General features: G+C 38.2%; 1 protein-coding gene across 1 annotated transcript in view; it reads right to left on the reverse strand.

Annotated features, from left to right (window-relative positions):
• Window positions 1-11,185, reverse strand: part of LOC139465250 (uncharacterized) — a 68,010-nt gene extending 56,825 nt beyond the window's left edge. The window contains exon 1 of the mRNA XM_071246926.1: window positions 10,980-11,185. The gene's annotated coding sequence lies outside the window, so the exon portion shown is untranslated. The remainder of the gene's footprint in view (window positions 1-10,979) is intronic.
• Between the last annotated feature and the right edge of the window lie 1,311 nt (window positions 11,186-12,496).

A 12,496-nucleotide genomic window follows, 5' to 3' on the forward strand; every position in this document is an offset into this window, starting at 1 on the left:
AATTACCATGCGCCCTTTGTTGAAATCTTCATAGATCACAGGTAACCAATCAGTTTTAAAAAATGCTTAAAGGGGCACTGATCTAACGCAATTCCCCGGACTGGTTGTTGCCTTTGTTATTGTCTTTTCCCCGTGAGTACCCGGATGATACGCAACGCAACTGAGCGTGACCAGAGACTGGGCTACCGTCTGCAAAGACAGCTAAATAAACTTGGAGGCTGGAGGCTGGAGGCAATATTTGTTTTACGCATTTTTGCATAAACACTGATTGGTTAACTGTGATCTATAAAGATTTCGACAAAGGGCGCATGTTAATTAATTTCTTCAGCCTAAACAAACAGACAAAAAGAACGCTCATCAGATGTCGTCATTTGGAAATACCCCAGATGGTTATAGTTTAATACTAAAAAAGGTATCTATGCAGTGAAAGCATTTTCGGATTTCCGATTGCGTCGATAATACGATTACTACTCCCTTGTTGTCATCCACGTTTTCTCGTATAACCCTACACTTGTGTATTTGTCGTCATTCACTTGATGCTCAGTTAATGAATTTATTACAGGTACAATTAGTGGTAGCACCACTTAGATTACCTGACAAAGGTTCCCATTTGGCATTTATTGTGTCTGGGGTAATTATTCAATCTAAATCCAGGTTTGAAGTGAGGTGAAATGTGTGTTATGTAATATGCACGTGGCAGACCAGCAAGAGGTGAATGATCAGTTGATTTACTTTTTTTTGTAAATCAACGGATCGTTCCTAGTCATCAAAGGATTAACAGAAAATACGTTGATTGATTAATCACTGTTATCTTGCACAGTGGATATGTCAAAAGTGAGTGTTTACATGTCTAGGTTTACTAAAACAAAGGGAATACACTCATATCATGGCGTGAAGTGCCGATGTAAAAACAACATACTTTGTTCAAAGGGTTAACTGATAATACGTTGATTGATTGATCATTGGTATCTATCACTCAATGGATTTTTTAGGAACCGTGAACGTTATGAAAATAGTTGTCACGTGGGCTTTCTCAGCCAACCCTTGAGACTTGACACCTATGTGAAACACCAGAAACAATCCAAGTGATCAGTTGAGAAACGAACGCGGGTTATGATATCCCGAAACGATATACATCTTTCAAAATATTTGATTGTTACAGAGACACGTGACATCGAATAAGTTTCTTTGTACAGCTGCAGACGAGTGGGATATTGTTCCTTTGTGTGGATATTCACGGATACATTCCTCGAACAAGGAAGCTGCCTAAAATTTATACACATAAATTTGGTAGGTTGCAATCATGGTTTTGCATTTTGTTTTCCTTCATTTGAACCGATTCGTTCTTGTTTCTCTACGTCTTGGTTGGGAAATTCTTCAATGCGCGATAGACGTTGTTTTCACAGGTCTTTTCCTTTGTAAGCGTGTATATATTACCGTCAATTTGTAAAATGTGATTCTCTCAGGCAATTTATAAAATGTGTAAATATTTCAGTCATTTTGACTAAAACTTCTGTCCAGATTGATAAAGATGATCAAAAGGGCCTACAAACATCGCAACAGATTATTATGTAGGATTAGAAGCCAAACAACATAGAAATGTACTTTTCAACGTAACATTTTCAGTCTCTTGGTGATGACATTAAACATCAAAATGTTTGGAATTCGTTATCATAATAATACAGATGGAAATGTTTTTCAGTCACTTTGTAAAATAACTGAATATTTAGACGTTTAATAAATTTGAAAATGTTACACATTTTGACAGTAAAAAAATATACACACTATAAAAAAAGCAATGCTCAGGTGAAATACTTTGTGTTGCAAGTCAAGATAGTGTAAACGAAAATCGCAAAATTACAAAGGAAGTGACTTGCTATCAAAACCTCGTCACCATTACCGATGCTACCCACAAAGATACCTATATTACCTTATTATCTCGAAAACTGTATTTCATTTTGTTGATCAATGTGACCATACGCCCTGAGACTGATGCGCTTACGAAATGTGCAGCAAACGTCGCGAACTTGTCTAGATTTCTGCTATACATCCGGGTACTCACTGGGGAAAAACAATAACAAAGGCAACAACCAGTCCCGGGGAATTGCGTTAGATCAGTGCCCCTTTAAGCTTATTTAGCTGTCCTTGGTAGCCCAGTCTCTTGTCACGCTCGGTTGCGTTAACGAGCAAATTGACTCACGGCAGCTAGAAAGCCCAAGCGAAAATCCAAAGGTCGTATTACCTGAAGAATCAACCTTCTCAAAATTAAAGTCAGAACTTTCTAACCAAGGATTACCAGTTGAAACTGGTCGATGGCTGAACATTCCCAGGGAAGACAGCCAGTGTCCACTCTGTGAATCTTTCGCTGTGGGAGATGAATTGCATTATTTATTCCAATGTGAAGCTTTTCACCAACGGCGATATGAACTCTTAAATAAGCAATATCTTAAGTTTCCAAACATTTAAGAAAATTATGACAACTAACAGTGTAAGAAATCTGAAAGGCCTATCTAAATTCCTTAACAATGTGTACAATACAATTGGTAAATTGTATTAGTATCCACGTATCCTATTTTTATTATTTTTGTTAAATTGTACATAATAAAATTGTAGATAATTGTATGTCATGTTATTCTAAGAATAAATGAGTTTGAGTTTGAGTCCAACACCCGAGAAGAAGCCAGAGATTAGTGCCCCTTTTTGAATAGTTTACAATATGTGTTTTATGGTTAGCTGTGTTGGCTTAAACGTATTTTTATTTCAAAAGAAATCTGGATCGGTAAACAAGCAAAACTTGCTTATGTAATACCTCTCCAGGTAACAACTTAACAACAGCTGGACACATATAAGAGAGTGATGAACATAAATATACAAAATGCACAAATGAAATACACGAAGCCAATACACTGAAGCAAGTGGTGTCTGTGAAATAAGGTAATGCAGTTTTCCTTTACTACATGCATAAAATTAAGCTACTCAAACCTTTTGCTATTGACAATGATGTCGTGAACTGATTTAAGAAGAGTCATGTTTGTAGAACTGCTTAACTACTGCCACGTAACATCATTTTTAGACCATACCCATGTGTGTAGAAATACACAGTGTTTCTGATATTAGCGTATTTTTTGACAGTCATAAAAAAATTAATTGCATCTTCAAGGTGATATCCACAAGTGCAGTCTGGTATGTCTGATACATGTCGTCTAAACTTATCAGCGTTTAAGTCACTGCAGCTGAGCCTAAGGCGACAGTGGACAATTTGGCAATCTATGAAAATATTTGAAGTCAAAATTATTAGTAATTGCATCAGAACGATTAATTAATGATTTGATTTCTTTTAATGAGCGAGCATTAGTTACTTCATCGGATAGAGGGTTCCGCAGGTTGATAATATCCAGAAGAAATTATTATTAAGCATAGGTCTGTGTTCTACATTTGATTGTTTGTATGTTGAATCTATTTCTAAGGTTATATGTGCTGTTATCAGAGAATTGAATATACACTTTTCAAATATTTTGGCTAAGCAACTTGTGAGTGCTACAGGTCTATAATTTGAGCATTCATGTTCATCGCTGACACTGACACCGTATCAGCCCGGCAGTGGACTTGACACAGTTATTTGCGCACCGATTATATAACTCCTACAGACAGGGTGGGGGTGGTTGTTTAAAGCGAAACGGACGACCCCGTCTGTTATCTAATAAATGCTGTGCGGCGCCTTTGATCTTGCCTCAAAACATACACCTTATAGTAGTAAACGACGATCAGGATGGCCTGGAAATAAACACAATTCTGTCTGCCCAGTGTATCCACAATTAACTAGAATGCTTCATATCCACAAATATATATATAGAAAATAGATATTTGCCCACAGCAAATATTCATTTGCTTAATTGCATCAGTGTGGTTTATCAGAACATATACAATGCTTTCTTACGCTTGGTGAGGCAGACTGAAATTGAACATTAGGATAACGTCACCAGGGATAAAAGAGGTCATACCAAAGAACTTTATTTACTAGTGGAAAAGTCAGACATTCCGATCAACCACTACAAGCCCCGGCCGGATCTCAAGGTTGACCAGATCAACACCCCAAAGGAACATCTCTACGCCAAACAAGGAGTCATGGTGCACAAGAAGGGGGGACAGGACATCGAGTACGACATCACAAACTACACATACTTGTACCACTTCTTCCAGAGTAGTGGCGTACCGACCTCAAACCACTTCGTCGCCAATACCGCCGCCCTCCTTGCCAAGAGCCTCTACCAGAATCCCGACCCCCAGGATGAGAAGCTGACCAAGAGACTACTAGAAGATTACCGCCGCTAGACTTCTAGCCACACATGCTCGCCAGCCGACGCCGTGCCTTCCCACGCTTGCCATGTTTCATGTAGTCCCAATATCATTGAAAAATGCCGATGAAACGTGACATATAAATTTACTCACAGACAATATATTTTTCGTGAGAGTGAAGCACAATTTTATTAAAGTTTTATTAACAATTTCATAAACTATAATAATATTAATATCAAAATTCATCATCACTTGCCAAGTTTATGAAAATGTCCCCATTTGGGAGATGTCACATATAAACAAGGATTCGAACTAAGTTTGATCGTCTTTGACACTGAGGTTTATCCCCACTTTGTTTATACAAGAAAAGATGTTACGCGAAAAACGCTCACAGTAGTTAGTGAGTAAACTCACGGCCTGTCATGACCTGGTTGAGTGACTTCCTCCAATCAACGTGAAAGGATTACCCACAGAGAAAGAAAAGGATTAATGTCACCCATAAATCTTATCCTAACGTAGTACTCCAACTTCTAAATGCCTCTCAAAGAAGGATTAAAATCCTAAAGATATCCTATCTACGTGGTATAGGTACTCACAACCTCTAATAATAAACTGTTACGTTTGGTATCCCCAGCAATACTCACTATGGTCATTGGGCAAATGTAAAAATCACAAACCCTAACGAGATTCTGTCTACATGGTCACACCCGGTGATTGTGAAGATCTCAAATTCTATCAACAGTCAGACAGCATGGCTGTTCATATTCATTTACAAAATCCTCTTATAATTAGTATAAAAGTGTCCCACACAAAACCTTCTTTTATTTATTCTTTCAAAATACAAAACAGAAAGTGGGGTGTGGGGAAATGGGACATATTCCTACGTGAAATAATGAGACATTAGTAGTGGTGGCGGCTATATCATAATTGTACTGTCTAAAGCAATAATTTGGCGAACGAAAACGTTACATTTGCAATCAAATGGAATGACTCGTGAGGGCAAATGAATATGTTCGCAATCCACAAACAATCATTTTATTAATGGCGAACATTTACCAACCCGCGACAATCGTGTCAACACTCGGGGGGTTCCCCTAGCAATAAACTCGCATCTAAATTCACTACTGTTCTACTGTCGGCTAGCCACAATGGCTAGACGGGACCCTAGTGGAATGGTTCATGCCATAAAAGTCTAACAACCGAACACTAATTAAGACGGGCCAACCTTTTATTTACGGTCTGGTGAACACAGCTCAATGGCCGCTCATTAACTCAAATTTCACATCTCACTGTTTTGTTTTATCTCACTATTCATTTGATAATTTTGTCAACTTCAACTGGAACCCGGTCCCGTGTTACACGCGTGGCCAACGGGTGCTCACCCCGTGTGCAACCCGTTGAGCACCCGTGTCACATGCGTGTTACACGCGTTCTCAACGCGTGTTAGGGGAATGAACTTTTAGGCAGTAGTGTACTTTCCTACATCATTGAAATGTATTAAATACCGGATACGTTTAATAGACACCAACGAAAGAAAGGTTTAATGAAGGGGAATACCCATATATATCCTCTCTGAAATAAATCCCTTTTAAAATAACAAATGTACAACACATCTTACCTAACATATCATAAATACGTGACACTGGTCACACAATTTATGAATGGGAAGCTTCAGGCGAGGCTGGTATGTTGACATTAATTGTAAGGCCGGGGTATGTTGACATTGTTATGGGCAGTCGGTTGCATAGTCTCTCTGCTATACATTAGCTATGAATAAACCTGCTTCGACATATATTTCCAATAAAACATTTTCCTCGTCAAACAAATTTTCCATGATAAACTCTGTTCTCTCTTCGAATTAAGGGTGAGTATTGTAAACATGAAAATGTCCTATAGATTGCTTCCATCACTTTCCCAACAAACCTAGCTTCGTGCCGTCACACTGGTACATGTACTTATCAGTTTTCTATCTATTTTCAAAATAGCACGTTCTGAAGTAAAACTTTGCACATCATGTTACACGGTTAAAACTCAAACCGTACGGTTTATTTGTCATCGCGTTAAAAGGAAACGCTAGCATTGAAACATCAACTATGCAAGTCGGGACAGGGCTGAATAATTCTTTACAAATGGTTCACAATAGTACGCAGCGCGGGTGATTCGAAATCCGGCTGCCTTCAGCGTTATAGTCAATGCAGGGAGACATGACTACCTCGTTCTTGCGCGCTAAATGTAAACGACACTGCTAGCTTGTTGATTGTGTAGTCTTATCTATTTTGTCTATATTTTTTCTATACAGGTTGTCTAACGTTCATGGTGTACAACGTGTAGACCGTACAAGATGAATTTGATCCAGGTAGACGTACATTTTTTTTTCTACATTATCCGGCGTATATCATGTTGACACAACCCGTCTCTATTGCGAGATGATGTACTTTCAACACACACCCTGTATTCATCAAACCAGGTCGCACGCTCTAGCGAGCGCGGGTTATTTGAAACGACGAGGCCACGTTAGTTGTCAAGCGCGCTCAATTCAAACTGGGCTGACGGGTACGGTCTGTCTATTTAGGGCAGCACGCTATACACATAGCTCTATTCATAACCCTTTACTTTTGTTTTCTTATGAATTCTTTTCTGCCTTATAAACACACACCTTTCATCCCCCTCTTTCCCGACGCGCTGTTGATGCATGAGTCATCCTATCCGATCACGCGACTTGGATCAGCCAATCACCTTCGGATGCGCCTGGATCAACCGGATCAACCAAAAGGGGTTCCTGGCGACCCGTTCTATACTACTATGGCCGATAAATGCACATATTATTCTAATATCACTAAATTTAAAAACCTCCTTTCTTCCAAAAAAGTAATAGATCTTAAGAAGCTCGCAAATTTTTCCTCAATCATGGAAAGAAATATGAAATAAATACCTAATTTATTTATACTCGTGCATGCCTTTATAGTATACGACCTAGTGTGTTCCCATGTACACTATATTGACTTTTCTTATGATTTATTGTTATACATTGTAAATAATCACGTGGGTGCATTACCATGAGTGAATGATCATTCAACGACATGTATTTTATTTGTTTATCTTCATGTTATATTGCTTATCCTGCCATTTTGCTTTATATTTAATTACTTTCCTGAAATTTATAACTTTTCTCTTGTACCACCGTGGGTGTTTTTGTAGAATAATTTTGAGTTGAGTTGAGTTAAGCATGTCCTTCCCTACAGGTAGCACCCGGCATTTACACAATTTGCATTAAAAAAGTTTTAATTGCATCACGCCGCACAACACAACACCTGCCGTGCGACGGCGGCCTGTAAACAAACCAGACAATCAAGTATGTGTTAGATTAAAACAGATTTCACAGATCATTTTGATTGTCCATTTGGTTTTAGACAAGGGTGTTTGCTGAGCCCTATGTTCCTCTCGTTATTTATAAATGAATTAGCTACAGATGTTATGGCACATTAAACCCATGGGGTTCAACTCTTTCCGGATACAAAAGAAGTGTTAATGTTGTTGTTTGCTGTTATTGACAGCGTCAGATAAATATAGAATCTTATGTAGGTAAGTGGGGAATGGCTGTTAACATGCAACATTTAAATGTCTTTTTCAGGAGAGGGGGGAACTTATCAGCTAAACAATATGATATTGTGGATGACATGTTATAGAGGTTGTTATAGAAGGTAGGTGGCAAACAATTGATATATGCATAATAAACTGCCCTTTATTTGATCAAGGTACAGAAGATGAATAGCATTTTTTACTTGTATGTGCTATTTTAGATGCTATTAGAATTAAATATCTACCAAAGAAATTACTTATGCACATATGCATACATTTAGAACGAACATTGTCGAAAACGGTAGAGAACAAATGAAATCCCCCATGCCCCTTTATTTATCATGCGTATGAAAGAAGAAAGTATTTGTAAAACAATGTTTAAAATTATGTATTCTGCAGTATGCTATTTGTATATGGATGCTTGTCGTAAGTGGCAACTAACGGGATCGGGTGTTCAGGCTCGCTGACTTTGTTGATGCCATCGTATCCCAATTGTGTGGATCGATGCTCATGATATCAATCACTGGATTGTCTGGTCTAGACTCGATAATTTACAGACCGCCGTCAGATAGCTGGAATATTGCTGAGTGCGGCGTAAAACAACAAACAATCAATCAACTGAATAAAGTATTGATTGACAGAGATCTGTAATGCTGTCCTAAATGATGGAAACTGCCCGCATCTTATGAAAAGCATTCTCAATGTATAAGACAAACACACTCTGTTTAAAAAGACAAACGAGTAAGTAGTAATTATGCAAAGAGACACTGATAGCCAGTTGGTCAGATCTTTAGTATCAGAATACTATTCCAGAGCAAACAAAATGACTTGAACATGACAGTTGGTAATTAAAAGGAAACTCAATGGTAAATACAGAACAGATAAACCAAGCATGTTGGGAAGCCAAGGCTATATGACGTCTTTTAAATGATTGAGCAATAGCTACAGATTGATATCTTACTTGGTGATTGACATGAGAGTGGAGAGATGCGGTTTTCTGCGCTTGTGGGTGTGTTCAGGCACGCATGGCGTCAAACACAACAGCTTGGAACGTGTGTATCACTGATCATGTTCATAAATCTTATCTTGTGAGGTGCCAAACGCCATTGTGATCTAACAAACACGACAGGCAAAAGTTTATTTCATCACAAGCGCATGATTCTATTCCGCATTGATGTTCAAGGGCTTAAGAAGTTCACGGATACGTATTGTTTAATGCCCCATAAATGTGAGTCTGGTCCCCTAGTGTTTCGTTAAAAAGTATTATATTACTAGACTGAAATTGCTCTTACCGTTAATTATTTACATCACACATGGTAATATATTTTCCCATACTGGATAATGAAAATGACTAAATAACTATGTTGGCAAGCTTATTGATGTTATTCGGCCGTGTGGTGTCATGTGCTATACGGCTTCCAGGATATATGAATAAAGGTAGTATGAAGACTTGTGTATTATTCATGTGTTTCATGTGTGCCGTCATGTGAACCACGCAGGTAGCATTCACTACGTAAATATTTTAATATCGTAAATATTTCAGTGGATTTGAAGGTTAATACTGATATAAAATTATATAACATTACAAGTAAACAAGTAAGTAAGTAAACATTTTGTTTACAAATTCAGGTTTCACTCATATATCACATAACACAAATATACAAGTTACGCTGCGTGATTTAAATAGCATATAAGTATGATATTGGGAATATAATCAGTCCGGTGTTACAACATGGGCGTGATATCTTCTCTTCAGTTGAATCTCTCTGGGTGTGACTCAAAATACTTACTAGTGTTGGCTTATTCAACTGCGTGTTCACGCGGTACATTGTATGTTTAATAACTTATTTGTCCAGTCATCCAGAGTGTTAATAGGCCAGACATTTTAAACAACAATAACTCGGTTTACGAATCCGCTGATTCCAACAAATCAAAATTTGAAAGTATAAAAATACCAGCTGAATAGCAGTGGGTTTATTTATATCAGAACTAAGTAAAATGTTAAAAAAAATATCATTTACTCTTGATATGAATATAAATAAACTATTTAAAATACTATAATTAAAACCTGTTTAAAATATGTTTGAAAACTCCCTGGCCGATTTTTCCTTCATTTTCTTATTTTTAGACCTAACTAAACACACACATTTCACCAGGCTTACTGTAGTGAAACATATCCGCCGTGGCAATACACCCCAACCACACCAACAACAACTTAGACAGCACAGACTACTCCTGGGACGCTTGTTATTTTGTACTTGTCATGGTATTAGTCAGTTAAGAGTACTTAGAATATGTACTTTGAATAGCAGAATGTTTCCCAGCTAAAATTTGTCTTTTTGTCGTATTGTATTGTATTGTATCGTTATTGTTCGTAAGAGAACGCAAGATAATGACAGCGATTAATAACTGTGTATTCTGTGCTTCTGATACATACTTCAGCCGGAAATATCAGCATTAAGGTGTGTGTTTAGTGTCCATTGGAGTATTGCTGTTTTTTCCCCGTGCTGGCCTCATAGTTTACAAACATGTGCTTTTTGTCGTTCGCTAAGGGAGAACACTCGCCCCACACCTGGCGTACCGCTAAAACACTTATCTCCACTCGTTGTGCTTCGCTTATAATTTTACTACTCAAGAGACTCGTCAAGTCTAGATTCTGTGTTCAACTGGTGATCGTGGTGGTCTGGACATTATTTCCGGAAGAAGCTGCATCCTTGTTGGAAACACACTTATCCTATGAATGACGTGTCAAACAATTTCTCCAGCCGTATGAAAGTTCGACGTTTAACAATACAGGGATAATGATTTGTACGTAAACAGTTGATTCATGTCGATATATGCAACCAAGATTCTATTTTTGAAATGTCGAAATGACATGAAAAGTAATTATTTGGTCTCCCATTACGAACGCCCGGGGCGTCTACAGGTGTTAACACAAATAACGTATGGCGACATTCGCCATGTATTATGATATGACTTTAATATCCTGGTAAACGTCAAACCAGTACAGCTACATGACACTGTTTTGTCGGGAAAAAAACCGCCACACACTGACCTAATTCAGCGAACATCGTCCTGGCACATGCTGTATAATGGGCACCTACCTGTACGTCATGTGGTCAGGGTAACCCCCGGGTAGAGCTGGCCCAACCTACTCCATGGATGGCACATGCGACTACTGCATATCCGTGTCACAGTGACATTGTGAGTGGTGGTCATATGATGCCTAGATCAATGGTCTGCTTGACATATCAAGTCGGTTGTGACGCTTTTGCCCTAAAGACACGGAGTGCTGCTCACGCACCTGTGTAGCTGGTCACAGTGACTACCTTCAGACTACAGGTGTATAGTTCTCCGGGGGATATATACCACGGTATTGTCAATTGGAAATATATATATCTGACTTGTCCCAGCTTGTTTGCTGAATATTGTAACAGCAGGAACTGAATATCCTCGTGTTTACAATCCATCGAGAAACAACATTTATTACAACAGGTTGACTATGTGATAAACACATTCCTTTTTACATCGTTTTTTTCCGTATATGGTCTTTGGACGGAAAAATGACTAAAAATTCATTAAAATTGATTAATAGGCGAGCGTCTAGAAAGTGTCGAGTTTTTCAAGCGTAAAATGGACGGAAAAACGATGCTTTTTGCCCCGCCTTGTAAAACTGTTGACGGCCGATGTGATGGCGCTGGTCCCCCGACGCACGTGATGCCTAAGGCTTCCTTTCGAAAGCATTAGGTTTCCTATTTCTGGCATGCCTTGCTCTAGTATCTGTCGCGCGCAGTGCAGCGAGATTTGCTGATTAGCCAGTTTTAGGATATGTAAAATGTTAAAGGAATTCAGACACGCGCCAAGAAGTCAAACCGTACCATGTTACCAAGTTTATTGTGATAACGTATCCCTCCGCTATGCACAGTTACCTCTATCGGATAATAGGTTGAATGAATGAATGAATGAATTTCTTTATTTCCTCCAGAGTTGAATCCGAAGATTTTACATGGGCAAATACATTATTTACAATACATCAATGAAATTACTTGACTATATACAATGAAATCATGTCATAAACATTTCACAGTGCAAAATAATATTGTAATCATAGTCATAGCAATGTCTATTACAATGGTTACATTCTTTCGTCACTTTTGCTCTTGATCCGATTCCAATACAAAGTTGCAGGGGTTGTCTTAGATGTGGCTAGAGATACATTACATTATAAAGAACATGCATTTGTAACCATTTATGAATTTTATGGTATCGTGAAAGATCCGGTCTCTGTGCTAGTCTCTCTCTCCAGATGTACTGTTCATTCTCCGATAGACGTCTGATTACAAGAGCTCGCCAAGCCGATTTAGTTGGGAATGAACCGCTATCAGTATATCCCTTTATATAGTTATCCAAATGGTATTTTTTAGCAGTATATAGAAGGATGTTGCATATGCCTACTGGACGGCTAATATTGACAATAGCGTTGGTAGCAATGTGAGAACAAAATAGGTCTTTTGTTATTGATTTACAATCGTTATTGCAGAGCCTTCCTAACAATTGTAGTCTATATTTATCAATGTAGCCATTCATTGACCACATTCCCAAGTTAGAGTGAGTGAGTATG

Source organism: Haliotis cracherodii, unplaced genomic scaffold (genome assembly GCF_022045235.1).
Source record: "Haliotis cracherodii isolate W230 unplaced genomic scaffold, xgHalCrac1.p SCAF_18, whole genome shotgun sequence".
Taxonomy (NCBI): Eukaryota; Metazoa; Mollusca; class Gastropoda; order Lepetellida; family Haliotidae; genus Haliotis; species Haliotis cracherodii.